At 44.5% G+C, this 27,358-nt stretch overlaps 1 long non-coding RNA gene and 1 pseudogene across 1 annotated transcript; one reads left to right on the forward strand and one right to left on the reverse strand.

Annotated features, from left to right (window-relative positions):
- Positions 1-1,227: 1,227 nt before the first annotated feature.
- LOC146201920 (uncharacterized) lies at positions 1,228-26,718 on the forward strand. Its single transcript, XR_014703601.1, has 4 exons — positions 1,228-1,390; positions 7,952-8,050; positions 12,478-12,554; positions 26,540-26,718. It is a non-coding gene; the product is annotated as an uncharacterized LOC146201920 (long non-coding RNA).
- LOC146201921 (large subunit ribosomal RNA) lies at positions 21,654-22,670 on the reverse strand (annotated as a pseudogene).
- Positions 26,719-27,358: the final 640 nt, after the last annotated feature.

A 27,358-nucleotide genomic window follows, 5' to 3' on the forward strand; every position in this document is an offset into this window, starting at 1 on the left:
TTGTTCATCAGCTTGAAAAACAGCTTGCTGAATTGTTACCACAAAGGTACACACGTTTAGGCATTTTTTTTTTTTTCTGACAGCGCTCCTATTTCAGCGTCCCAGGACGCTTGCAAAAAGACAAATGTGAATTTCTCAAGACCCCTCTCCCCGATGGGGCGTTGATTGTACATTGGATTCGCAGAAACTACCGCGCGGCCAGCAGTTGGTTGCGTGGCAGTTTATTTTTAAGGACTAAATAAAGCTGTATAAATGTTACATTCCTGCAAACATTTCAGTAGCTCATTTTTGCACTCACTTAAAGCTGTTATGAAAGCTTGTAACTGAAAAGTTAACTCATTCATCATCATCATCAGCCTGACTATACCCACTGCAGGGCGAAGGCCTCTCCCATATTTCTCAAATTAACCCTGTTCTGTGCTAGCAGCATCCAATTGATCCCTGCGAACTTCTTAACCTCATCCGCCCATTTAACTTTCTGCCGCCTCCTGCTACGCTTTCCTTCCCTTGGAATCCAGTTTGTTACTCTAAACGACCATCGGTTATCCTCTCTTCACACTACATGTCCTGCCCATGTCCATTTCTTCTTAATTTCCGCTAGAATGTCGGTTAACTCATTAGTCATTAAAAATTACTGAGCTTTGGTGAGCAGAAATAATGCTGCAGACTAGGTCGCTTCCCGACAACATTCAGTTGCTTTCAGAGGGCTCTCATTTTTTAAAGCTTGGTTTCATTAAGCTAGGGGAACTAGTATATATTAAACACAGAGATTCTCGCCGCAACAGCCAAAATATGTAGTAGCTGGTGAAGGCCCTACTTTGATCCAACTGATACTGAACATACAGGGCACGCGGCTGTGCCCATCCATCTTTTTGTTTGCTGTTTTCCTATGCGCCTGCCTGCAGCGCAAGGTGGCTGTGCGCGTTGGCTGCGCTCAATCTTTCCTTGCATGGAGGATTAGGCGATAAAATCGGGTCAACGTGCCGCACGCTCAAGATCTTTCTTTTCGAGAATTTAGCAGTGAAAGGTCGCCCTTTAGAGGTTGGCCTTTTCTCGGAATGACTCTGAGCTGATTGCAACTGCCGCAGCCTCGCTTCTCTGCGTGGAATTCGCTAATCAAGCACAGGAGCGCGAACTCTATAGAGCGGTAGCAATCACGAGGAACATGCAGGTGGCGACTCCTTTTCGACGTATGAGGTAGAGCAACGCTGGGCGCGCGGGCGTGCGCCTATAGCAAGTGCATGTGGAGTCACAGGCTTGAGAGCAACAGCTGTATAACGACTCAGTCGCAATTAATCGGTTTCACATCCAGCAAATATGTCAGCGTCGCACGTAGCCCGACTCGCCCAATATCTGACGGGAGTTTTCTCGAAAAGTCGACGCACTTTAGGTGAGTGTGATAAAGCTTTAATGCATTGCTTCTCATGTAATGGGTTTAGTGTGTAGTGTTTAACGTCCCAAATGACTCATGTTATGAGGGACGCCGTAGCGGGCGACACCAGAAATATTGACCACCTGGAGTTATTTAACCTGCACTCACATAGCACAGCACAATAGCCGTTTGCTTTTCACCTGCATCGCAAACGATCGCCGCGATCGGGATCGAATCCGTCTCCTCATGGTCAGCAGTCGCGCGCCATAACTACTCAGCCACTGAGGCTGGATGTAATCGTTTTATTTGTTAGTAAAATTGATTATTTTGAAAACGACTGTAACGCTCACCCTTTTTCGTGTACAAGAAGTATTTAAACAACTGACAGCACTATTCGCCCAGACCTACATCTACATTGAAGGTCATTGCCGCGTCCTTGAAGAATAATATATTGCGCGGACACTGGCATGAGGGAAAACTGCAACCGCTGTGTGCAGCGTCAGGAACCACGATCGGTTTTGCGTCTCCGCCTTTTGCGTTGGCTAGCAAGCAAGTCTGGCAGTTGCTGACACCGCAGGAAAGCAAATAAGAGGGGGCTAAAGGCGAATTTCGCAATCTTTCAATGCTGCTGACGTCGGCACGAGCAGTTACGATGCAACCATGACCACTGGAACGGGAGCTCGTAGTACACTGGTTTTCATAAAGACGCAAAAAAAAAGTTCTAAACAAACCTGTCACGCTAAGCTTATCGCTAGGTTGACTCTGCTGGGAAACAATATTATGGACACGTATTCGACGAAGATTCTAACCCTGGTATTTGCGTGGACCTACGAGTATTATCCACGTTCAGCTCTTGACGCCTGTGTCACTTTTTAGGAATCATCTCCCCATTTTCATGCGCACCAGACACTCAGTCGTCTCTGTGCCTTGATCAGAACGCACAACCTGATCAACTTTTTAATCACTTCGGGAGATGCTAGCGTTACTTTTACCCAGCATCTCATGCTTGCAGAACGTGGTGTTACGAAGAAAAAAGTGCATTAAACAGTCATTCACTCGTATACTGGCCCCACTACTGCGCTGCAATATTAGTTTGGCGTATTTTTTGTGTTATCGTGTTCTGATTTCCATCAAGGCATAAACAGAGGACTGCATGAATCATTTTATATCTGAAAGAAATTATATAATATTCATTATATCTGTAATTTTTCTTATATCGTTTAGCGTATTTTAGCATTATCGTAACGCTCTAGTACTCCTATAAGGCTTGTGGGAATGAGTATTAATGACGGCAAGAATAAAGTTCTTTAATTCACCCGATATTCCTTCTCTTACCGTCTCCCCCCCTCCCCTTTTTTTTTATTATGTATTTTTTAAACCTATCATTTCACTCACGAAGCCGGTTGTGTTTTCAATCTATGCTAATTAAGAAAACCGAGATGTTGTCTTCCGTCTAGCCCTGCTTAAGCGAAAAATTAGATGTCTCTTAAGAGGATAATGGCGAAAGCCTACCTTTCCTATCCTATATAATTTGGCTCCCATTGTTAGTCTCTTGTAGGCGTTCGTTGCAGTGTTTCATATAATTGCAACTTGTTTACAGTAAAGGAAAGGCGCAGTATCTATCACACTTTCTCCAGCAAGTGTGAGTTTGGACAGTATACACCATCGCTCCTGTCGCATGGCTTTCCTTGGCGCGCATTCAAGTGTGGCATTGCAGATGGCAGGGACGCATCCCGCCTCGGCCAATCAGAATGCCCCAAAAGCGGGACACACTTAGTTCACGACAGCATGAGCCACTAAAGGTTTTCGCCTTAATAATTAGGGTGATGGATCGACTAACACACGGCAGCAACGTCGCACTCGCAGTAATGCAGGGTGTAATCAGTCCACTGCTATGTACGTACGACTGTCGCGCTAGTAATAACTCTCGAGTAGCTCAATTGAAAGAGCACCGGACACATGACTCGGAGGTCGTGAGTTCAGATCCCACCAGCGTTATGGTTTTGTAGCGAAATCTAGACTCGGCTAATAAAGCAAGGAAGGCTAAACGTGCGTCGGAGACGCCTAAAGAGCGGGAAAGACGTTTCGCTAAGCGGCGGCACCAAATCTCGGTTCGGCAAAGACGCCGAGTCGCTACCGAACGACAAGGAGCAGACCGTCCAACGATGCAGCAAGAAGTCGAAGCTCAGCGTGTGTACAAAAGGTGAAGTTCGACTTTAATTTAGCATCGGATGCTCACATTCAGGTTAGCCATTGATCTTGTGTACGGAAGCGAGACCATCACGTCTAGTTACTGTGTAGTATACAAAATTGAGACTGCGGCAAACTAAAGGTACAGACCACCGATCAGTATTCGTGTCTATAAAGCATAACATTGAATAAACATGGTTTGTGCCGCGTTTGTGGAGTGTGCTGTCGGCACCGTTTATCAGATACCTTTGATATGCGGGATGGTGTACATCGGCCAGACTGCCAATCTATTAATTTCGCCTAACAGAGTACAAACGCGATTTCAAGAATGGGACTGGATCCTATTTCTATGGGACTGGATCCCAGCATTGTAAAGACTGCTGGGTAAAAGACAAGAACTTGTGTGAAGCCAGGCTGAAGGAGAAAAAAATCATAAGCAGGAGTAGGGATAACATAGCCAGGGATCTGGTGTAGGCATGCTATATCAATGAAAAACGTAGGGATTGTGAAAGCATGGCATCTATTACAACGTATAATAATGAAAGGGTGTTTTTAGATAGACACGTGCATGCCTATAGATTCTGTGTGCAGTTCAGGTTGTGTACCCCTTGCGTGCATGAGTTTGGTTCTTCCTTTCTGGTTTTCAATGCCTTATATTCACTTCCATCTGCGGTGAATAAACAGTTGTAAGTTGCGCCCCTGTCCTGTCTGTCTCTATCTGCGTGTTGTCCGTTTTGGTGCTACATATATTCAAGGGATGGACTGTACGCACATCGATAACTGCGACAGTGTCAATTGCTTTACCTGTGAAGCCTAATATATCGGATAAACAAGCTCAAACAAGCCAAACCATAGTTTTGCAACGTACATCCTGGCCTATAGCAGAGCTGAGCCACAGCAAAGTTTTTACTATAAATTATAATTAGTTATTGTTCATCATAGTGAAATTAAAGTAATAATTTACTATCAACAGCACAAGTCAACAAGAAATAGAAATCCTTTTACGCTTTCCTTGTGTCGGAAGGTAGGCTTAATCCTTCATTGATGTTTCATAAGGAGATCCTCACTACCCCGCCCGTTTCTGCCCAAGAGTCAAGTGGGCTGCAGAGGATGAGGGGGTGCTCGTACCTTGTTTGCGATGGCTTCTTTTTTGCCACTCACTCTAGAAACAAGCTTACGGCCCCATTCATGTACTACATGCATTCAGTTAGGTGGCATCTTTTCTGTTTCATGCTGTTAAATGATAGATTTCGTATTAATGCTGCGTTAAATGCAAGATAACATTTTCAGCTGCATAACGCTCACATGATAAACGATAAACAGAAACCGATGCCTACGAGTGTACCTCATGATGTAATGGAAAAAAATGAGAAGGGTTCAACGCTGCTGATCAAAATATGGAGCGAAAGCATTAGATGCGGGGGACCGAGCGTTCTTCTTCTTCTTCTTCTTTTTCGTCGTCTTCTTCTTCTTCTTCTCAGTCGGGAACCAAGGGTTCTGGAAGCTTCGATCCCCGTCTCACCCACCCATCCCAAAGGATAAGCATGCACTGGCAGCGCCTTCCAACTCGATCATATCATGCAGCATCACGACCTATACAAACCACCTGCCGACTGATCGGTCACTTGCCATCTCACCTGCCAACTACCGCCTGCCGGAGGCATGCCCGTGATTTTCCGCTCAAAACACCGATAACATTGCCAACGCTAACGCTAAATCTTCTGGAGAACAACCAGTTCCATAGGAACAGTTCAGTCGTAAAAGCATTTAGGTGTACCACTGAACACTGTCTAATGATGCTCTGGAGTTTGTATGTAACTAACACAATATCACCGGCGTATAAAACGCTGGGATTCTTGAAACATCATCTACATTTCATTGCACGTCTCAACATGTAAAAAATGTTAGCCTATAAGACACTCGTCACGTCTCGACTGGAATACGCGTCACCCATTTGGAATCCTCATCAAAGTTTTTTTTTTAATTCTTTACAGTCCGTTCAAAATCGCCCTGCCAGGTTCATCCGTGCATTGTATTCTTATGACGTCAGCGCTTCTCTCCTAAAACAGGGTCCGGCTGGTGGTGGCTGTCACTCCGCCCTCGCACTTCCAGCCTTTGTTTATTCCCGAAAATGTTCCCGAACAGCTTCCTGCGCGTAGCCCCTTACATTCTCCTGTCAGTACGCATATCGTCCCGCACCTGTCATCGCCTGCCCGTCGGCCTACACTGTTACAGACCGTTACCTTTCCGAATGCCATTTTTCCACGCGAAAATGCAGACTGGAAAGGGCTTCCAAGTGAGATCGCTCCTGTCACCTGCTCATTCAAGTTCATTGAAAGTTTAGAAAAGTATGTTCCGTAACATGTTTCTTTTTTAATTCTTCTCACCCTTTATGCAGCACCCCTCCCTGGTGCCTTAAAAGGAAAGAAATGAAAATAAGTTGAAATAAAACTGGGCTTTTAAAGCTATCTCAGGCATAACTCTCCTGGAGAGGCTTACATTCCAAAAACATTAGTCCGCTGGCATTTTGCTTAAACTTACAAAGCATGGATCTATTATGGATCTCAACTCACGCTGGCACCGTGTTCAATATCAGTCAGATACCGCTCAGCGAAACCGTTGCCATACACGGTTGCGGCAGGCTACAATAGTACTTGACAAAACACAATGCGAAGACCTCTTTTCCACTGATCTCCGAGTTCATGCCTTTATGTGAACAGGAGCCACAACGCTCACTTGGAGAAAAAAGCTGTACTGAAAGAGAAGCTTTCACCAGATGCACCCCACATGATGCACCCAAGCGGGTCCAATATGAGAGCCTGGACTGCAAAATGGTGACCGAAGGTTGGGATTGCAGCTTAGTAGACTGTTTTTTTCAAACCGAAAGCCAAATTTATATTTCTCATGCGCTCGCTTTCGTAAATCCCGGACTGTTTACATTCCACCTTTTTCCTTTAACGAGCCACAATTAAATATCTAACCTCCTTCGAATTTCCTTTGTGCTCCAGGCCCGCAAAAAAATTTTACATAAGGGGCTTCGCGCATGGCAGTGCATGCGGTATGTATTATGCCTGGTGCAATATGCTACAAGTACTTGATTTTTCATTGCAACTGTTTTAAAATTTAGGCTGGGGTCTCCTAATCGATATACCATTGCCTCCGTGCTCCTGTATAAGGTCATTGCGGTCGCTAAAGCGAGAGTTTCAGGAAAAGTCAACTTTGCGGTAAAAAGACACGCTGTGATCTCTGTGCGATCGCAGTGGTTGTCAGTTAGGCTAAGTTACCGTAGAATTATCTGCTAATATATTTATTGCTATGGCGCAGTCTTAGGGCGTAGAAAGAAAAATGCGTCTGTAAACTACTTGTCGTTGAAAATACGCATTTGTCCGGAATTTCACGGTAGGTTAACTTCAAGAGGCTGCTAGAAAGGAATGTATTCTGCACGGTTATTTTTCTCTAGGTGCAACAAGGTCAGGCTTCTAACACGGAGTCCAGTGTAAACTTTCGCACGTGTCCAGAATACAAGACGCTGACATAACTTATCGTACCGAAGTCACTGCAACGAACTCTTCCTAGAAGGAGATTTTGTTCGTGGTGGCTGCAAAAAGAACGCGCTCCGTCGTTATACAGCTTGAACAAGCTTATATCATGCATATTACTTAACGGGCATATGTTAAAGGCAATAATTTGCAAGCGGCAAGTTAAAAAAAATTAAGAAAGGTTGCTCTTGTTTGATACGTTTGATTTGGTTTATATGATTTAAAAGATTTAACATCCAAACACGACATCGGCTGAGGGACGCCGCAGCAGAAGGCCTCAGAAATTCGGACCACCTTGGTTTTTAACGCGCACCGATGTCGCACCGTACAAGGTCGCCTTGTGTTTCGCCTAATCGAAACTTGTGCACCTGTGCCCGTGAATCAGCAATCGAGCGCCCTAAGCACTGAGCCACCGCGGCGGGGCTGTTCTTCTAGGAGCACTAATGAGGACACCCTTTGTACCACCCCGCGCCGCCATTTTCCCCTCCCGGCGGCATGTTGGGTCCCACTCGACAGTTGCGTGCAGCGAGCAATACTGCGCGGCGACTGAAATTATCCGAATGAACTGGAAAAGACGGCATTTTTTTGTATTTGCTCTTGGCGGTAATGTTCTGGCAGTTTCAAAAGTGATATTTGCATGATGCAGTGGTTGTAGTTGGCTTGGTAAATTCCGTACAAACACGCTGCATTTGTTGTTCGAGCACGAGGACTTTTCACAACGCCGCGATCGTGTTCCTCCAATGTGCCAACAGTGTGGAGAGTGATTTAGCTTACAAATGAAACTATCTTTGTGCAGCTAAACCCACTATCCCACCGTTCATTCAGATCCCTTCCCTGTATCTTATTACAGTATGATATCTGAGGTACATTCAACGCAGCAAATGCAAGTTTTTCCTCCAAGCCGTCTCTCTCGGGTGTGGACAGCTGAGGACAACTTCGAATCCAGGAGGTAATATTTTCTCAAGTTCTTGTAGTCGCCTGTTCGCAACAATATCTTGTAGAAGATTGGGTTTCCTTCGAATGGAGACGCTTGGTCGTGAAGTGGCGGTAGGATGGCTTGCGGGATTGTAGTTGCTATGCTGCATTTTCGAGAATAAATTTAAATAAAGCGTTATTTTTCTTTTTGTGAATATTCTGGTGTACAGAGCCCGACAGAATGCGGGTGGAATTGAGTATTGGAGAAAAAAAGCTAGTTTTTAGAAGGAAACGCGTGAGTAGTTTTGTATTCTCTTCATCTGCGTTTTTGCAATTTCCCTCTAAAATGGGACCAGACTTGAATTTTTTTGTCGAGTTTAAGTGGACGTATCTAACGATGAAGAAAACCACTGAAGGCAACCGGGTTACCAAGAAACCTGAAAGAATAAGCCAGGAGTAGAACTTGCCGCCTATGCACCTTGTGTGGAATCGTCCGCTCTCGCTCTATAATCGTCGGACGAGGGAAATGCGGTTGAGAAGAATGAAAAACCAAGTTATAATCAGAAATCGCAAAGAAAGAAAGTATCCAGGAAGGCGACATACAAGGGGCTTTCATCGCCGCTGAAGTCATATAGATGAATAAGAAAAATAGAGAAATTCTAAGGTCTCAGCCCAAGACACATGCGTGACGAAATTTACTCCTGCCGATGGCCTGTGACGCTAACAAAAGGAAGCCCTTTTTGTTAACTTCCGCCATCTGTTTTATACTGAAATGGGTAAGGGGATTACTTTTACTATACTAGAATCATTAGAATAAACTTAATTAGGTAGAGTGAAAAACTCGAAGGGAGCAGGTTGGAGGGGGTGGTAGTCCGAGTGTCTTGTGAACGGCACAAAATGCAGCGACGAGAGCTTCAGATACACACTTCATTGCTAAATCTCATATTTAATGGTACCATTTTACCGGGAAACGCTCTTCTTCGGGTTACTGAAGAAAGCCTCGGTAAATTTAGATGTCGACTAGCAGGCTAGGTCCTCACCTCCCCTTGGAGCCATCATTTAAGCTAAAAGCATAAGTTCACAGAACGCCGGTTAAAACGACAAAAGTGCCTTTGTACTCCATATTGTATTGTGTTTTGTGTTCTGGTTTTGTTTTTGACTCCGTTCACTGCGTACTGTTGCAATTTACTTGTTTTTTCATCATATCCTAACCCCGCCAGTATTTTTTAAATAAGTAAATAAATAGATATGACTAACAAAGAGATGGAAAACAACAAATTCGGGGGGACGTCTTCACCAACAATTTCCCGCCTCGCCTGTGGCATAGCTTGACAGCTGTGAGGGCATGACACGCTTTCGAGTCTACACATCAGGACGTGCGACTCAGGTCTTGTGTAAAAAACAGGAGATTTCTGATAGCATTGTGCAGAAAGCGTAGCTCGGAACGAGGAGTTTCGTTCGTGTAGGCGTGCTGAAGGGCAGAGACCGGCTGAAATTACATTACACCTAGTCACAGACGACGATCGTGCACATTTCATAAATAAAAGACTAGTAAAACATATTATGACCATTCGGATATTCCAACATGCATGCAATACACACCGGATCTCCAGAGCGCCCCTGTCATAATGTCAAACTAGTCTGAAACCTTCTAGAGAGAGCTCCCGTCGCTATCTCAAAATGTTATCTCTTACGTACTGACTACTTTTGTTACGCTACAAAAAGAAGTTCACGTTACGTCCCAAGGAATCGAAATTTTGACTGTCACAGGTGAGCAAACTGCGACGGGGTATGCTACGCGTATCAAAACGTAAAGACTGTTCGCAAGGCAAATAGCTTCTGGGCAGATGATCAACAAAATATGACAGAATTTAACGCAACTAACTTCGTTTCACAGCTGCAACACTCTCTGATACCATCATGCCTAGATAGAACAATACATTTAAGTTAAAAGTAAGCCATATTTGTGTATGCGTTTTGTTATTCGAGTAAAATGAATGATGGTGTGACAAAGTGCTGCCAAGATGCTGAGCTTTCCGTGAGTGAAAGAGTGTAACAAATCAAATCTTGGGACCTTTCATCGGGTGAAACAGGCCTATTATTTGGTTCGTTTCCATAATAGAGATGGAGAATAACAATTTCACCATTTGTCACAAAGGAAGCAAGCAGAGTGCGTAATGGAACGTTTTCTACCTGCACGAAGTCTTTCTTTTCTCTGGGAGAGCCCCACACCATGGCATTGTGCACGAGCTTTGACCGAGTGATAAATTGATAACTTAATTTTTCGACGCGGCTTTTCGTTCGGCTATTGGCGAATTAAATGAATGGATGGAAAAACTTTATTCACAACTTATTCTAAGTGTTCCAGGTCCTTGCAGGACACCGTGGGCCGAGATCGATCCTTGGTGCAGGATACCGCACTTTACCACTATATACCATCGTAGAAATCGTTGCGCCTCCTCGTCCACGCCGGCCAGCAACTACTCCCGCTGCGTCGTACTCTGGTTGTCTATGCTGGGTTCTAATTGTGCCTTTGGGCAGGTCCATGGGACCATGCGACATGCTCTAGTGTTGGCTTACTCTGACACCACGGACATTCGTCTACATATTGTATAGGGAAAATCTGATGTAGCTTGTCTATACGTGTGGGTAGTACCCGTTTGTGATCTGCGCCAGTCTTCCGCCTCCGCTTGGATAAGCCTTTTCTGTGCAACTAGGAAGCGCTTCCGCTAGCCCCTGTAATGGTCGAGTATATCTGACTGATTCCCACCAAGCTGAACGTAACTCCTTGCTTACAAAATTGAGGATGCAGACCGAAAGTGGTCGCTGCAAGAGTATACATAGAGATGCAGTAAGTCACTACACTCTCGTGGCAAGGAGTAAAACGTTGTTCGCCAGCTCAGTTTCGACATCGAATGACATCGCGAAGCTCCCCTCAGTTCCACTCTAAGAACCATAAACATAGTTGTACAGACCAGCATGACGCAAAATATAAGCCGTTAAAACCTTGGGTGACGCTAATGCTGTAGAGCGCGGTGCATATCGTATAAGGTTCACCCATTTTTTTTTCTTTTTCTGCAGTATTTACATCTGCATTGTCAAAATCCCTTTTTAAAAGTGTTGCTTTCGCGAAATGTTACTGCATGCTGTGAACTCACTGTAGTGTGCGCGAACAACTTCTCTGGGGCTTGAAAGCTTCTTCCATGCTTTTGCCATTCATTTATACTGGCTGAAAAAAAGTTGATCGCTCAGGACAACTGATTATTGAAACGTCGGTGCACGTCATAACCTTTAACATATCGAAACTGTACGAACCTAAAGGTGGCCATCGCTGTGTGCAAGGATGCAGCGTAATCATGCGATATTGTCCAACGTATTCCCGTTATTTTAGCCGACAGCATTCATGTACTGCTGAGTGCCATCAAGACGTGGCAGTTCTTTGTTCCTCTTCAAGAAGAATCTCAGTGCTGTTTTCATTAAAGTATCAAGGCTGACACTTTTCAATGTGACACTTCAGGCCCATCTCAGTTTTGTTGCGGTGCCATTATTGTAATAACTGACAGTTTTAAGTGACTTTCATTCTCCGAATCCGACTGATAAACACGGCGCTCACCACCTAAAAAGAATCGGAAGTGAGTCTCGTGTGTGCATATGTCGAATATCACCAGCAGAAGTTTTGTATCAAACGCCAATGCCATTCTGCCCATTTTCCCGAGTGATGAGCAAATCGTTGAAGCTTCTCGACTAAATGATGCTCGCGCAGGTGTTTGTCTGATGCCTGTGCCGTCCCTAGCGCAAATCAGCGAGCTATAGAATGCCACATTGTTGACTTCTGCCCCGTTTCTTCAGATGCGGTGGTGAGGTTTTCCTTAGACATTGCGGTCGCTGTAGGACCGACTTTCCAGCAAAGCTTCTTCTCTGCTAAATATCTCAAAACATAAAAAAAGTTCTCGGGAGAAGTGCACAATTCCCAAATGACCGTCGCAAAAGACTTTCGGAATCACTTAATGCATTTTGAATATAAGAAGTTTCCATCTGAGAGACCTTTCTTTTCATATCTGCTGCGGAATGTGACTGAGCGTCAAGCACATGGCAATACAAACACATACCTGCATGGAAACAGACATAAGGCGGGAGAGGAAATCTGCATGAGTGAATTAAAAAGAGAACTGAAGCGAAACAATGAATCGCAGCGTGGTATAGCTGTCCCAAAACTTTCGTTGTAGACTTCCGTTGCTCGATAACACTCGCGCATACATAAGCGTGCACCTTTTTTGATCAGAAATTATAAGATGGCCTTTTACTATGCATACCCGCATGCGAGAATCGGTAAAATATAGCTGCGGAAAGCGTATGTTCGGGTACAAATGCTCCGCATATTTTGCAGGGCTTCATCTTGTTGGATTGCAAGGCAATTATTTAATTGCAATTTACCTATTTATTATTTTATTTTACCCTCAGGGCACAGAGTACATTTAAGAGGAGAAGGCCAATTCACGACAATAAACAAGAACAAGAAGCATAACTGATACAATAAGGTAAAACAATAATTACCTATACTTTTGTCACGCAAAATGAAATATTACAGGGGCGGGATCATATACAATCAGCATGATACATCAACAAGTGTGCGAAGGGAAAATACAACGAACAAGGCTGCACAGGAATACAGCAATGATTTGGTTAGAAATGGTTACAACAAGTAAAATTATTATAGTACATCATTTCACAAGAAAGTAAAAGATTTGATAAACATTAACATCAAATGGTATACCAAAATAGCATAAGTGAGTTAATAAACATAAGCGCAGTACTTAACTATAGTTGTAAGGACTTTTTAAACAGAATGGGATCACTGATGCTAGGCAATAATGCACGTAGAAATTTAGAGGTTCTTAGAGGTTCTTGGAAAATATATCGTGCACATGTCACTGTGCTTCAGGGGGAAGTGAGACGCCTTGTTTGTAATTCCAGAGATGAGAAATAAATTGTGCTGGTTGGATCCATTGGAAGCGAAGGTAGGCATTATGGAAGAAAGTTTAAATTTTTGTTTGCCCTCGTTCATTGTTACTACAAATGTTTCTTTAACGATTCGGTGTTAAAGGACGGAACACTATAATTTTGGCATCAATTTTTTTTTCGACTCAATGGAAAGATTATATTGATCTCTAAAGTGTTCGATTTCATAGTGGTTTTGGTAGAAACACAGTAGAAAATGTTTACCGAGAATTTTTCTATCAATGTACACGCCCGATTTTATGTCGCCCGATGCTGCAAAACTATGAGCAGCGACCGTGATTATGACTGGTGGTTGACACAAAAGACGCACTGAAAACAAATATAAATTTCAATCGCCATACAGTAATCAAACATTTTTCAGCGTAGAGTAGCGTCTATTCAGTTTCCACACTCAAGGCTGTTACGGCATAGTAACGTACGACTCATTGATTAACGTTTTAATGCGCACTATCACCGCTTCATTAAAGCAATTCAAGACACTGTAGCGCCATCGAGTGACAAATGCGGAAAGTATACCACTCGCGATGGTAAAGAGGGGGGGGGGGGGGGTGACTTTTTTTTAAGGGCGCATTGGAGACAGCGCAAAATGTAATAAAAATTATAAGCGCTCCTAGAAAAAGGAAGAACAGTGTGCACTTACGAAAATCAGAGAAATTTGATTAGACGCAGTCACAGTCATAGTAGTAGGGCTTTTCCACAAGATGTCGCATCAGTTATTTTTATGCTTCGGCTGCGGGAGTTTGTGGGTTCGATTCCCGCTGCCGCCGGTTGCCCAGCCGATTAATTCAATTGGGTACAGGAGTCCCCCGGCCAAGCGCCCGGCTCTTCACGGGTGCACCACCTGGGAAGGGAAATTCACATAATGGGCTTTTGCCACGCGAGGCGGACTTTGTTGTCCGATGGTGGACAAGGATCGCTGTCCCATCGGCGCAACTATTTAGGACCTATGACCCCTTTCCCAAGAATTACACCCCAAAGAGCCGAGCACCAGGCCGGATCGAGGAAAGCTTGTACCCTTTGAAAATCCGGTGGCTACTCGGCGGAACGGCGGATCGAACCTGGTACCATCTGAATACGAGGCGGACGCTCTACCACAATGCCACCGCTTCGGTAAGAAGAGTTACAGCTCGCTAAACAGTATCCCCCGTTTACATGGAATCGCCGAGGCCGAGCCCCTTCCCAAGAGCTAAGTCCCATAGGGGAGCGCACCTGAAGTTTGCTCCCACTACACCAGCGCCGCCTCCTCTTCTGGCGGTCATTTCTGAACGACTGGTCGGGGACGTCGCCAGGGGAGCGCATTGAACCACCCACGTCCCGACTGGTACGCGCGCTGCTCGCGCCGTTGGCACCCTCTCCTTCATTGTATGCACGCGCCGTCTCACTCGCAGGTGCACAAAAGAGATGTTGCTGGTCGCTGCGAGTCTGGCCGGCATTCCACGAGGTCCAAAGAGGGTAAAAAAGGTTATTGTGTCCAGGGGTGAGGAATGGCCCCTCTTGGTTCTTTTTATTAAAAACATACAACAGCACCATGCTTGCAGTGCCACAGAATGCTAGCCGTGCAAGTGCATTTGCCACTGCTTGTAAACTGCTGCTTTGGAGAGCATAGCCATGAATGCTAAAAAAATGTTCGGGATGAAACTTCCTTGTCGCACAGTTTACGAGTACAGAGAAAGAGGAGACGCGCCCATAATTTTTTGCCTTGAACGGCCTCCAACTAGACCAGATTTCTATCCAATTGAAAAAAGTATGACATTATTTATTGCAGAAACATTTATTTACAACACTTTTGCACGGAATCGTAGCATTTAGTTAAGCATTTCTCCATTATTGTTATTTACTTACGAATGTTCATACGGCCGAATGCAGTTTCGAAAAAAGAATTTTGAAGTCAAAACGTTTGTCATCCTCATTATTGAGCATTCGCTTATGATCGATGGCTCTGCAGATAGGTTGTCTTGAGGGTACGCGTGCGCTGTGATAGCATGAAATAAATCAGCAACCGCTTTTCTCTATGGCACTTATTAATCAAGCTTACGACATTTTTCTTTTAACCATAAGCGAGCAATTGGTAGACATATTCGGTGAATGGTCTCGTCTTTCTCTTCAGCCTCGCATATCGCCTTCAGGACTCTTAATTTGCGTTAAAATAACGGTAATTTTCATTACTATTAGCACAAAAAATATCAAAGTCCAATCTATTAAGTCAGCGAAGTTCCGTGCATCACACTGAGCCATCGAATAAAATTTTGCATTGTGAAGATGATTATGTAAAAAAATAGATTTACTTTCCACGTTATAAACTGTTTTGCCACTTAATTACTTGCGCCACTAAAAGTGCCGTTAACATAATGGCGTTTTCGTCAATTTGCCTCACGGAGAGGACATTATCCACAAGTTTTTTTTTCGCGTTTGCGCTAAAAGATTTTCTAATTCTCTGAAGAATGCGCATGCGTAAGCGCTCACGCACCCATGAGCAAGCACGCGACTGCATAAACAAATCTGCAGCAGCCCAGCACGTGCAGAACTGACCCCTTTCAAGAGCCACTCGCGCAGCTGTTCAATGGGAGGGGGAACCGGCCTGCCCGGCCAATTATCGGGACGCCGCCGAAGAGGGCGCTTTTCACTGGCACTTGCAACGTATGGTTATCGTCGAGCTGTCCAAACTCATCCTGTCAGCTCTTTCCCCGCACCTGGCGAACCTGTCCATCACTGCCACCGCGTTGGTCATGTTGGGGGTCGCACACACGTGCTGGGGCAAGCGGTATCGCAACACCCGTGGTGCACTTCCATGACGTGCACCCCTGCCAGGTGCCTTCTTGTCGCCGACTTCGGTAACTCTCTTCGTGCCACGCTCCAAGCGAGAGCCTTATTCTACCAAGTTTTAGTAAGCGTCTTGGTTTTGAGGCCGGCCTCGTTGCTAAACTCTGTAGGACTTACCGCCTACGTACCAGAAAGAAGCGCGAGTGGAGGCTTCATGCCCCACCCCTTTGGTCTCACAGCGGTGCTGCTGACAGACTCTCAAAGTGTGGTTGCACCAGTTCTGCTTTCGCTTCATCTTCACTCTCTTAGCCTACTGAGACGCCCGCAGGCCACCAGCGTTTCCCAGGAAGGCCCTGGTTTCCCGGAGGAGGAGTGAAGACAGTCTCTAACAGCGCCCCCGTGCATCCTCGCGGGTTGGGTTACACAGGGTTACCCTACCCCTGATGACCTTAGTCCGCGGGGGTTCCCCTGCGTCTTCCGTGCATAGGGACTCAGCCGGCACAGCCCATCCCTGCACTGCATAGGCGGGTAAACTGACTCTTATTTGCCGCTACGAGGAGTGGTCACCTCCAACTCCAGCGGCTTCCACCTTTGATTACAGGGACTCTGGAGCTCCCCAGCCTTATCCCTAGTCCAGTTTCTTGATAGGGACATCATCGGTAAAGGCTGTAGTTTTCGATGGGCCCCGTCGTAGCAGTTCATAAGCACGAGAATCTATCCCAATTTAGTGGGACAGACTTCCTCAGAGTGAACCAGTCTCCGGGGTTCCACTCGGCCGTCTGACCATTCAACAGCATGACCTCTCGATTACAGGAGCGCGCCACTGCTCCCAGCCTTATTCCTCAAGGCTTCATCGTCAATGGTTGCACCTCGCTCGGTTACAGGAGGACGCGACCCCTCCCAGGCACCAACCAAACGTCAATCCACCCATCATCAAAAAAGTGCCTTAGTTTGCTCGATGACAAATTAATGCCACCAGGCGGACCTGTCCCTCTTCAGCACACCACAACTGAGTCCTCTCCGCTTCCGCTGAGGGCTCTCAAGTGCCTGCTCAGCCGTTTAGTCCCGCTCCAGCCATTCTGTGGCTTGGATTTACGGGCCCGCGCAAGACATGGGCCTGGCTATGGGAGGAAGACTTATGCAACACACTTTCCATCCCAAAAAGCATTTCTCCTTTCCCTGACTCTGACTCTGACGCTGTCACTGCTTGGCAGCAGTGACAGCGCTGGCTACGGACGCCTAATTTCTGCTCTTCAATTTGTGCAGGCCTCGTGTGGTCGACATTGTGCAACAGCGGCTACCACATCTGCACTATCGCCCATCGACTATCTTCGGATCCAAAAGTAACGTTGAGCATCCGCCCCTTCTGCAGACCAATCAGTCCACCAGGATCTACGTGACGTCATCACAAGAGGACTTCATATACCCGCAACAAGCCCTGGAGCCTTTCTTGGCAGCAGTGACAGCGCTGGCTACGGACGCCTAATTTCTGCTCTTCAATTTGTGCAGGCCTCGTGTGGTCGACATTGTGCAACAGCGGCTACCACATCTGCACTATCGCCCATCGACTATCTTCGGATCCAAAAGTAACGTTGAGCATCCGCCCCTTCTGCAGACCAATCAGTCCACCAGGATCTACGTGACGTCATCACAAGAGGACTTCATATACCCGCAACAAGCCCTGGAGCCTTTCTTGGCAGCAGTGACAGCGCTGGCTACGGACGCCTAATTTCTGCTCTTCAATTTGTGCAGGTTGGTTACGTATTCATACCGAAGTTTGATATTGTCATTTCTACTTAGCGCTTCTGTTGCTGCTGCCCAGCAAGTTTTCTGTTTTGAAATTTGCCTGTTCTGTTTTTATTTTATTTTTTTTTTAGTAGTGCTGTGTTTTTTTTTTTTTTTCTTCTCGCTTTGTAGAAGCACTATTATGCCAAGGGGTCCCAGAAACGATGACAGGGAAAATAGGGCTGAAAACCGTGATAATCGCTCCGAAATGGCCGAAATGAGAGAGCTTAAATTTCATCAACGAACAATTCGAGACGTTCAAGAAGCAGCTTAGCGCAGTTTTGACAGAAAATCAGGAAATAAAGAAAGAAAATGAGTGTCTTCGAAGCAGATGCACTGAGAACGAAAGGCGAATAACAGCACTTGAATGTAAACTGGTTCAGTGTGAGCAGTATTCGCGACGATGCAACTTGGAGATTAAAGGAGTGACTGAAACCGATCAAGAAGATCTTGAGTCTATTGTCGGGAAAATGGGTGATGCTGTGGGAGTGGCTATATCTCCTGCGGATGTCGAGACTTGTCATCGCGTGCCGACACGGAATGCAGAAGTGAGGAACATTATTGTCCAGTTTAGGAGCCGCAGGCTGCGGGACGATGTGCTTGAAAGGGCCAGGAAACAACGTCTGACGACCGCTTCGCTGGACTTGCCGCCTCCTAAGGCCCGTGTTAAAGACAATGCTAACGACACTGCTGACGACAGTGCTGCTGACGCCAACAGGGCTACTCCGATATATGTAAACGAGCACTTATGCCCCCGTTTGAAAGAACTTCTCTCCTTGGCTGTTGCTAGAAAGCGCCAGTTTCACTGGAAATTCGTTTGGACACGAAATGGACGGATCTTCGCACGTCAGGTGGAGGGCAGTACAGTAGTTGAGATCAACTCTGCTGAAAGTCTTAATATGATTGCGTAGAACTAGTGTAATAAAGATATGCAATCTTTCTTCATGGCTACGCACGAGGATTATCAGGAGTTTGTTTTACCCGAATCGCTGAAACTATGTCCTGGTAACCAACACCTAGAAACTGTTCTTCATATCAACGCTTGTTCTCTCGTAAAAAAAAAAAAGATCAATTCACGCTGTTTCTCGAACAATTTGCCTTCAGATTTACAATTATAATGATAACCGAAACATGGTTTTCTGCACAGGATAGTGCACCTTATCTGAGTGGCTATAAGTTTTTTTCTGCGCATCGAACTGACAAACGTGGTGGCGGTGTAGCGATTTATGTTTCGGACACAATATCTTGCGATGAATTGCCCAATTTTACGGTTGTAAGCCCAAATTATGAGGCTCTATGTTTGCAAAACAGCAACACCCTTTTCTGTGTTATGTATCGCCCCCCTTCTGCTAATACTAGTGCTTTTTTAGATTTTGTTGACTCTGTTCTCGATTTTGCCTCCACTAATGGCTTAAGGCTGGTTTTAGGTGGTGATATGAACATCAATCTTTCTATTCAAAGCGTTGCAAAAAAAGAACTAGTGAACAGAATAACATCCACTGGTTTTCGGAACGTAATCGTTACCCCTACTCGTGTAACTCCAACGACTTCTACAGTTTTGGATCTGTTCATAACTAATGTTTGTACTCCCGTGGTGGCAGCTGGCACTATAAGCTCTGGCATCAGTGATCATTGTCCCATATTCATGGCTTATTCGCACTCCACTCCTCGAGCAAAGGCACGTGTCCCCATAATTAAATATCAAAGCATCAGTAATTCTAGCTTGGAGTTATTTCGGAACAGAATCCACAACAACGACTGGTCTGCGGTTCTGAAAGAAAGCACGGCAGACAACGCCTACAATACCTTTATGTCTATGTTTCTGAACATTTACACATCTTGTTTTCCTCTAAAAAACCTTAAGCTTCATAGGCGTGCGCGAAAACCGTGGATCCATCCGGAGCACATTCATTTAATTCGTCAAAGGAACAAACTCTACAGTGCATTTTTAAAAACCAAGGACCCAACAGCGTTTGAAGCATTCAAAAAACTTCGCAATAAAATTACGGCCGAACTGAAAAAAGCAAGGGCACACTATTACCAACACCTGTTCAGTGAAGTGTCTATTGGTCGACCAGACCGAACTTGGCAAATTATCAATGACGCGCTTGGAACGTGCCCTAACCGCCCTGATATGCTCGAGATCATAGTTGACGGTGAACCAGTTTCCGGATGTGCATTATCTGACCGCTTTAACGCCCACTTCGCCGCCAGAAAGGCTCATCACTTAGTAAAGCTGCCTACAGGCAAATTCCACAAAGACCATGTTCTTAAAACCCACAGATGAATCTGAAGTGTTCAACACGTTTCTTTCCCTTGACATTGACAGCATCCAGATTAAACCTATCAAACATGATCTCTTATGTCCGTACTTAGTGCATATATTTAATCTTTCGCTAGCATCTGGCACATTTCCTAACGACATGAAACGTGCAAAAGTCTCTGTTATATTCAAAGGAGGAAACCGGAACGATGTAAGCAACTACAGACCAATATCTATAATTCCAATCTTTTCTAAGGGTCTTGAGAAGATTATGCTCACCCGACTAGACGGTTTTTTTACTAAGCACAATATTTTATGACTGTCAGCATGGTTTTCGGAAGGGTAGGTCAACGGAATCTGCTCTTCTGCTGCAAAAAGAAATCATCATTAAAAACATTGAAGCTAATAAGTTAACACTGGGAATTTATATAGACTTCAGTAAAGCCTTTGATTCAATATGTCACACAACCCTCCTTAACAAGTTAGATTATTATGGTGTCCGTGGGCTAACAAATACTCTTCTGCAGTCATACCTAGCCGGCCGATCCCAGTGTGTTCACATTAATGGCTACTATTCCGCTTTCCAACCGATTACATCTGGTGTCCCACAAGGCAGTATTCTTGGGCCATTTTTATTTAATGTCTACGTTAATGATCTTATGCGTACTGATGATAATGCCGTATTTGTATTATATGCGGATGATTCAAGTTTGTTCTTTAGCTCAACTAATGAAGCCGAATTGTTTGAAATGGCGAATAGGGCGTTGTCAAAGGTACTGAAATGGTCCGAAGTAAACAGCTTAGAAATAAATGGGAAAAAAACAAAAGCAATTTTATTTGCTCCTAAAAACAAACGTCTGGCCTGTAGTCGGGAGCTAAAATTAGGTCTCCGTAAAATAGATATCGTTAAACAGCATAAAATCCTAGGTGTGACATTTTCCAATCAGATGACATGGGACAGTCATGTTGAACAAGTGGCTAAAAAACTTTCGTCTGCTGCAGGTGCCTTATTTAGAACGCGCGACCTCTTTCCTATGTCTGTCAGACTACAAGTGTACCATGCCCTCTTCCGCTCACACCTTAACTACTGCACGCTAGTATGGGGGACGACCACCAAACAAAACATCAGTACACTTCTGCGTCTAGAAAAAAAAAAAGCCATACGTTGCATAAACAAAGTACCACTTTTGCATCCTTCAGCCGAGCTATTCCGTCAGCATCATATAATCAATATTCAGTCTCTTTATAGTTACCATCTTCTCCACCACCTCCATTTTGCTAATGAAAACTATAAAGAATTTCTAATTACGCTCTCGGGTGCAACATTACGCTGCAATATTTCTAAAACACGTACACCTGAAAAATGGACAATTCCGCACCACCGAACAAATTACCTTCTGCAGTCATTAAGTTATACAGTGCCAATGTTGCTAAATAAGTTCAATTTATCCACTCTTAGTAACGCTGTACTAACACGCAAAGTTTTACGTTTAATGTTTATAGGCTGACCTGTGTTTTGCTGTTTCCAGTGTAAAATGGTACCGCGTGTAATATACATAGTAGATTGAGTTTTGTGTCCGTCATGTTGTAATTATCGGTTTGTTGTAATATTTTGTGTATGTAAACGCTAGTCTTTATATAACACCCTGATATAACTTATATTTTCACTTCATTCGTCTCATTTGTATGTCTGTGATAAAATATCAGTTTTGTTGTTTTTTTTTCCCAAGTAGCAACTGATCTCTTGTACTCATTTTTTGTACTGCTGTCACTGTTGCCTGCCGCCGGTTTCCAGGCCCCGTCAAGCTGTCCCTACAGCTTTTTGCCTGGGAGACCGTCAACATTGTAAAATGTTGAAAATAAAAGTGACTTGACTTGACTTGACTTGACTAACGACCGTATGACCCATGTTCAACTGCTATTCACGTGGAACCCTTCTCCACTTCAGTCCTCAAGGTTCTCACTTGAGTATTTGCTACTGCCACCGAGATCTGCACCAGCGGCGGCTCCAGGTGGGTTCACGCCCGGCTCCTTCAACGCACACCGCTGCGGCCCTACTACTCGTCGCGGCTTAGCACCTCCATAGTTCGTGGTACTCTGCCATCGATGGACGGGGATAGGCACGACGCTAGAGCGGCATCCATTTTCGGGGCTAGTTGCTTCGGAAGGTGGGTTGTTAAACACTTCTTAGCGGATTCCGATTTCCATGACCACCGTCCTGCTGTATTAAGCAACCAACACCCTTTATGGGTTCTCATGAGCGTCCCTTCTCGGGCGCCTTACCTCGGCATTTGATTCACCTCACAGTGCCATTTGTGACTGCCAAAAGTGGCACTCTCATCGCAGCGGGAGGCCTCAACCCAGAAGGCGTCCCCCCGTACACCCATTGAAAGTTTGAGAATAGGTTGACGACGTTTCGACCTCAATGCCTCTAATCATTCGATTTACCAGGTGTGACTGCTCTCCCATCGAGCGTTAGCTATCCTAGGCGAAACATCGGAGGAAACCAGCTACTAGATGGTTCGTTTGGTCTTTCGCCCCTATACCTGGATCGGACGATCAATTTGCACGTCAGAATCGCTTCGGACCTCCACCAGAGTTTCCTCTGGCCTCGTCCTGCCCAGGCATAGATCACCATCGCTCGAGTGCCAACGTTGCGCTCTCGCTCCGCCCCGGCGACAAAAGAGCGCTTGGGACGGGCCGTTGCTGCACCCACAACCCAGTGCGGTGCGGGATCGCAACGCGGCCCGCGAAGGGCCTTCAGGTTTCATTCCGCCTTTGGGTTTCGGGAGACCCATTGACTCGCGCACATGTTAGACTCCTTGATTAGGGCTAAAGGGCGAAGAAATGCCGGGATAATGAAGCATAGAGCAATGTGGGGATACAACAGCTGTCAGGTGTTGACGAGCATTTAGAAATGAGTTATGGTACCCGGGCTCACTTTCGTAAATGCGGTTTTGTGTCTAAACGCAGAGATACAGTCGACATTAGAAATAAATCAGAGAGCCGTCGGACGATTGGCACCGGGTGCCCACGGCAAAACCACAAATGAGGCGGTACAGGGAGAAATGGGGCTGGGCATCTTTAAAAGTACGAGAAGCTCAGAGTAAAATATTGTATGAGGAACGCCTCAGGAAATTGGACCGTGACAGGTGGGCAGCTAAAGTATTTAAATACCTATACCGAAAAAGCGTTGACTCCCAATGAAGGAAAAGAACTAGGAAACTAACCAGTAAGTATGCTGGTCCCAAGGACGAAGAAATAAAGAGCGTTAAGCAACAGGTGAAAAACACAGAAGGAAAAAATTGGATAAATTATATGGAAAAGAAACAGAGTGTGGAACTATACCGAAAGTGGAAAATGCAGATCAGGAAGGAAGATTTCTTGGATAACTCAAGAGGCAGTTCCCTACTTCTTGAAGCTAGATCAGGGTGCCTTAGAACTCGCAGCTACAAAAAGAAATTTAACCATGAAGATGACACATGTGCAGTATGTGCTAAATACATAGAAACAGTTACCCATCTTATACTAAAATGTGATGGTATTCATCCGGAAGTCGATGCAGGTGTAGTCACTCTTCCTGAGGCCCTGGGGTTTAGAGATTCCAGAGGCCCGGTGAATGAACCTGCGGTGGAAGCTAGCAAAAAACAATTGGAGGATTAGTGGCTTAAAAGCAGTAAAGTAACATAATTATACTAATGTAGAAACAAAAATTCAATAAATAGAATAATGCTATAGTTAACTGATCTAAAACAATAATTAAGTTACAAGGGAAAAAACGAACATGATAGCAACTGCTACCACCCCATTTCAAAGGGGATCCTCCTATATTCCATCCATCCATCCATCCATCCATCCATCCATCCATCCATCCATGCCATTTTCAATGGTAAAATAAAATTATAAAATCTCCTTTCTTTAGCATTGTGGTGCACGATCCGTACCATACGGGGCAAGATCTTTTCATTTCCACCATAATCTCAACACATATTTCGGCCAGTGTTCTGTTCCTTTAAAGAATGTCAGCCATCATTACTTTCCTAGCATAACCAAATGTAGCAGTGCACGCACTTTAAGCTTTTATTGGTTTGGTTCATAACGTTCAAAACGGCGTCAGCTGTAATAGACGCCGCACATGGCTGGAAAATCTCATCAACCTGACCTTCTTTACGGCTCCTTAAGAAGGCACAGCTCCTCTGCGGTATTTTGCTTGTTGCTTCGTGTGCTATATGGAAGTTTCCTAAAGACTGCAGCCAGGCCATTTAATCTACAAAAGAGAAAATCATGAACCGTCGCAAGCAGGAAAAGTTTGGGATGCAGCTTTCGCTTCGGCTATTGCAAGAAATTATTTTCAGGTTACCAGCCAGATGACGGGATGATACGCTCCTTTTCTTCCTTTGTTAGACTACGTGAAGTGGCTTCTGTGTCTGCAAATTAAAGTTTGGTTGTTCAGTGCTTACGACGAGCGTATTTTCGACTGAAAACCCGCGTCTGGTCATTAGCATCTGCTTACTTCGTACGAGTAGCCCATCCTTGAATAAAGACTGCAAAAATTGATGGCTACATAGAAGATCTAAAGGAACAAACCGAGAACAGCAAAAGCCGGCATGAAAGCTTCCTGAGTACTTCACATCACCTTACATTACTTTATTTTCCTTAAAGACTCCATTGAGGTTGCTGCATAAGGGATGAGGTGTACAAGAAGCAGGACTTACAGCAGCTACGAAATTCATGAGAGAGGTCATGTCAGGAACAGGGTGCGGTAGTGCACTGAGGACAGTTGCGACTCAGAAAAAAATAAAGAAAAAAGGAAGCGTGAGTTGGAAAAACAGTAGTACGGGCATGTGAACCCTAAACTTCAAGTGGATGGCCAATCCATCCACTTGCATTGTGAAGATGTACCGATGTACGTACGTTCAGGGAAAGAATAACATATATACCAGGCTGCAGCCTTCAAACTATTGCGACACGTTAAGGACGGAAATATAAATGATTTCTACCTTTATGTGAAAAAGATAAAATAATATTGCTCGCAGATGTACCAACCAATCACTATTTTTCATTAAGTAACACATTAGGAGACCTGCTATGCTAGCGAAATCTATATTCTTTGCGTTAGTGTACGTTTCTTGTTTGAGCGACGAATAAAAGAATTTGCGAAACAAGACAACAAGACAAGAAAGATTGGTTATACGACTGGCTATAATTTCAACTTCAGAAATTGAAAGCTAATATAATTAGAGTTTGACGAGTAAATGAATCTGGGGGGCTTGTGTTGTACACCTATGAGAGTGCTGCATTCTGTGTGCGATTGCTTTACGTGTTTATTGCGGTACATCTCGTTGTCGGACATATTGCGCGTCATCTAAAAAAAAAAAGGCAATTTGCTTCATTGCGTTCGCAAAGGTCTCACGCCTGTAACCGGGGTCGTCGCTTCTTATTGGATAGGGGAAGATATAATACATTATTACAACAGGTACAATTTCTGAAATGCTTGATGAGGTTCTAGGTGACCGATGTGTATTCGGGCTCAGTTCTTACGAGTGAAATGCATACGCCTCTGGTCTGAAATGTGGGGTGCCCGTGGGTGGTGTCATACAAAAGGCACCGTTTTCTTAGATACCACGTTAGTCGAATTCAAATTATAGGACCAAATAAAACGTGACTATATGTATAATTATTCGTACGGTGTCGGAGACAGTATATTGGGGAACAAGCTACAGCGGTAAAGAAAACACGTACTTTCATTGGCTAGGGCTGAGCGTCATCAGCCCTTTGTTCATTTAAGAATGTGAAACCGGAAACAAACCTGGACCTCAAACCGGAACTAAAACCGAATTTTCGTTCAAAACCCGAATCGAACCGACCTCATATATTTATTGCCATCTTCCAACTGAATCTGAACCGGAACTATTAAGGGGCACTGTTTTGAACCGATTCGGTAAACTCAGTCGCATTTTTTGGGCATCATATCACGTAACTTTTCTAGCGATTAATTTTTTTTCCAGAGGACAAAGCGGTCTTACTACCCATAATTAGCTACCGTAAGCGCTGTAAGACAGTGCGAAAATACTCTTTATCCACGAAAAAAATAAATGGGAGAGAGGCGTAGGAAACAGACAACATGCTTCCATAATGCGCCTTTATTAATCGCGAAACATTTGACAGATTACTGATACGAAACCGCCGGTTTATTAGGCTCTGCTATATCGCCTATTTTCTGCGAAAATTTATTGAGTGGATAGAAGTGCTCGCACGTAGAAGCACTGTGTGACAGCAGCCCTCCTTTCCCATTGCTTTCACCACTCGAATGCGACGCATAGGCGTTAAAGTTAAGACCCGTTGTGCTCGTTGTACAGCGTTTACTTTCGAAGCATTCATTACTGCAAACAGCATCTATACAGAGATCTATGTAAATGCGGGGTAGTTTTCTTTTTTTTTTATTTCGTGATATTCAGAGGTATTTCGTTGTATGGACGGGAAAGCGCAAAAGGGCGGACTTGTGGTCGTTGTAAAGAGCAAGTTTTCTCTTCACATTCCTCATCACTAAAACAGCGTAGCTGACGGCTTGCGGGGAAGAAAACCCTGAAACGGTCTGCAGGGCGCATGTAGTCACGTGTCACGCTTAACAGTTTGTAGAAACTTGGAAAAAGTCAGTGATGATTTTTTTTTTTTTTTTTTTTGATCTATACGTAGGCGGATTTCACCTTCCGGAGGACGTGTGGGGATTAGAAACAGTGGCGATGGTTTTGGCGCCAGCTGAAACAGCCACTACTTAAGTTTAGATGAAAGCTCGCAGAGGGTGATTTTTACAGCGCCTGGCTGAGATTTCACACAGAACTGTGGAAAGTAAATCTGGTCGCTTAATAAACTATGGTGACCATTTTACTTTGACTAGGAAGTTTCTGCGAAAGTTTTACAGCTTTCCTCTGCAACCGTGTGGCGGCGCTTTGGTGAATGGAGGTGAGCAGTTACTCCCTTCTTACGTTGTAAGGGACTGTTTCTACCTTGAACATATCTCAATCGCCAAATTTATGATGTAAATTTGATCTGTTGTCGTGTGTCATTTCCAAAAACCCGCCTTTTGTTCCGGCTGACTGAATTTTTAATATTAGTTTAGCGATTACTTCTCCATATACCTTTAAAGAAGGGGTAATAAGCCAAGCTGTCAGTAATTTTGCATTCCTTAATACTTCTTTCCAAACTAAACAGTACAGTTTTAGCACATTTCATTGCTTTTGCAAGCTTAAGGTCATGAAGCACTTCATATTAAGGATGTCACTTGCTTTCTCTTACACAACGTCCCCGCCATTACCATCGTGTGTTATGCGCAGAAATATTTGTGCAAACCTCTAGTATCCTTTAAAGCGCAGGGAATCAATCTGTATATTTCTGAATTTTGCCAGTTCGTTATTCTATTTATAATAAAATAGAATAGAATAGATTTATTTTTATGTATTATGAGTACATACATGAGGAGATGGGAGAAAACGCTGCTATCATGCAGCTTGACTA

Source organism: Amblyomma maculatum, chromosome 1 (genome assembly GCF_055883805.1).
Source record: "Amblyomma maculatum isolate TAMU_Amacu chromosome 1, ASM5588380v1, whole genome shotgun sequence".
Taxonomy (NCBI): domain Eukaryota; kingdom Metazoa; phylum Arthropoda; class Arachnida; order Ixodida; family Ixodidae; genus Amblyomma; species Amblyomma maculatum.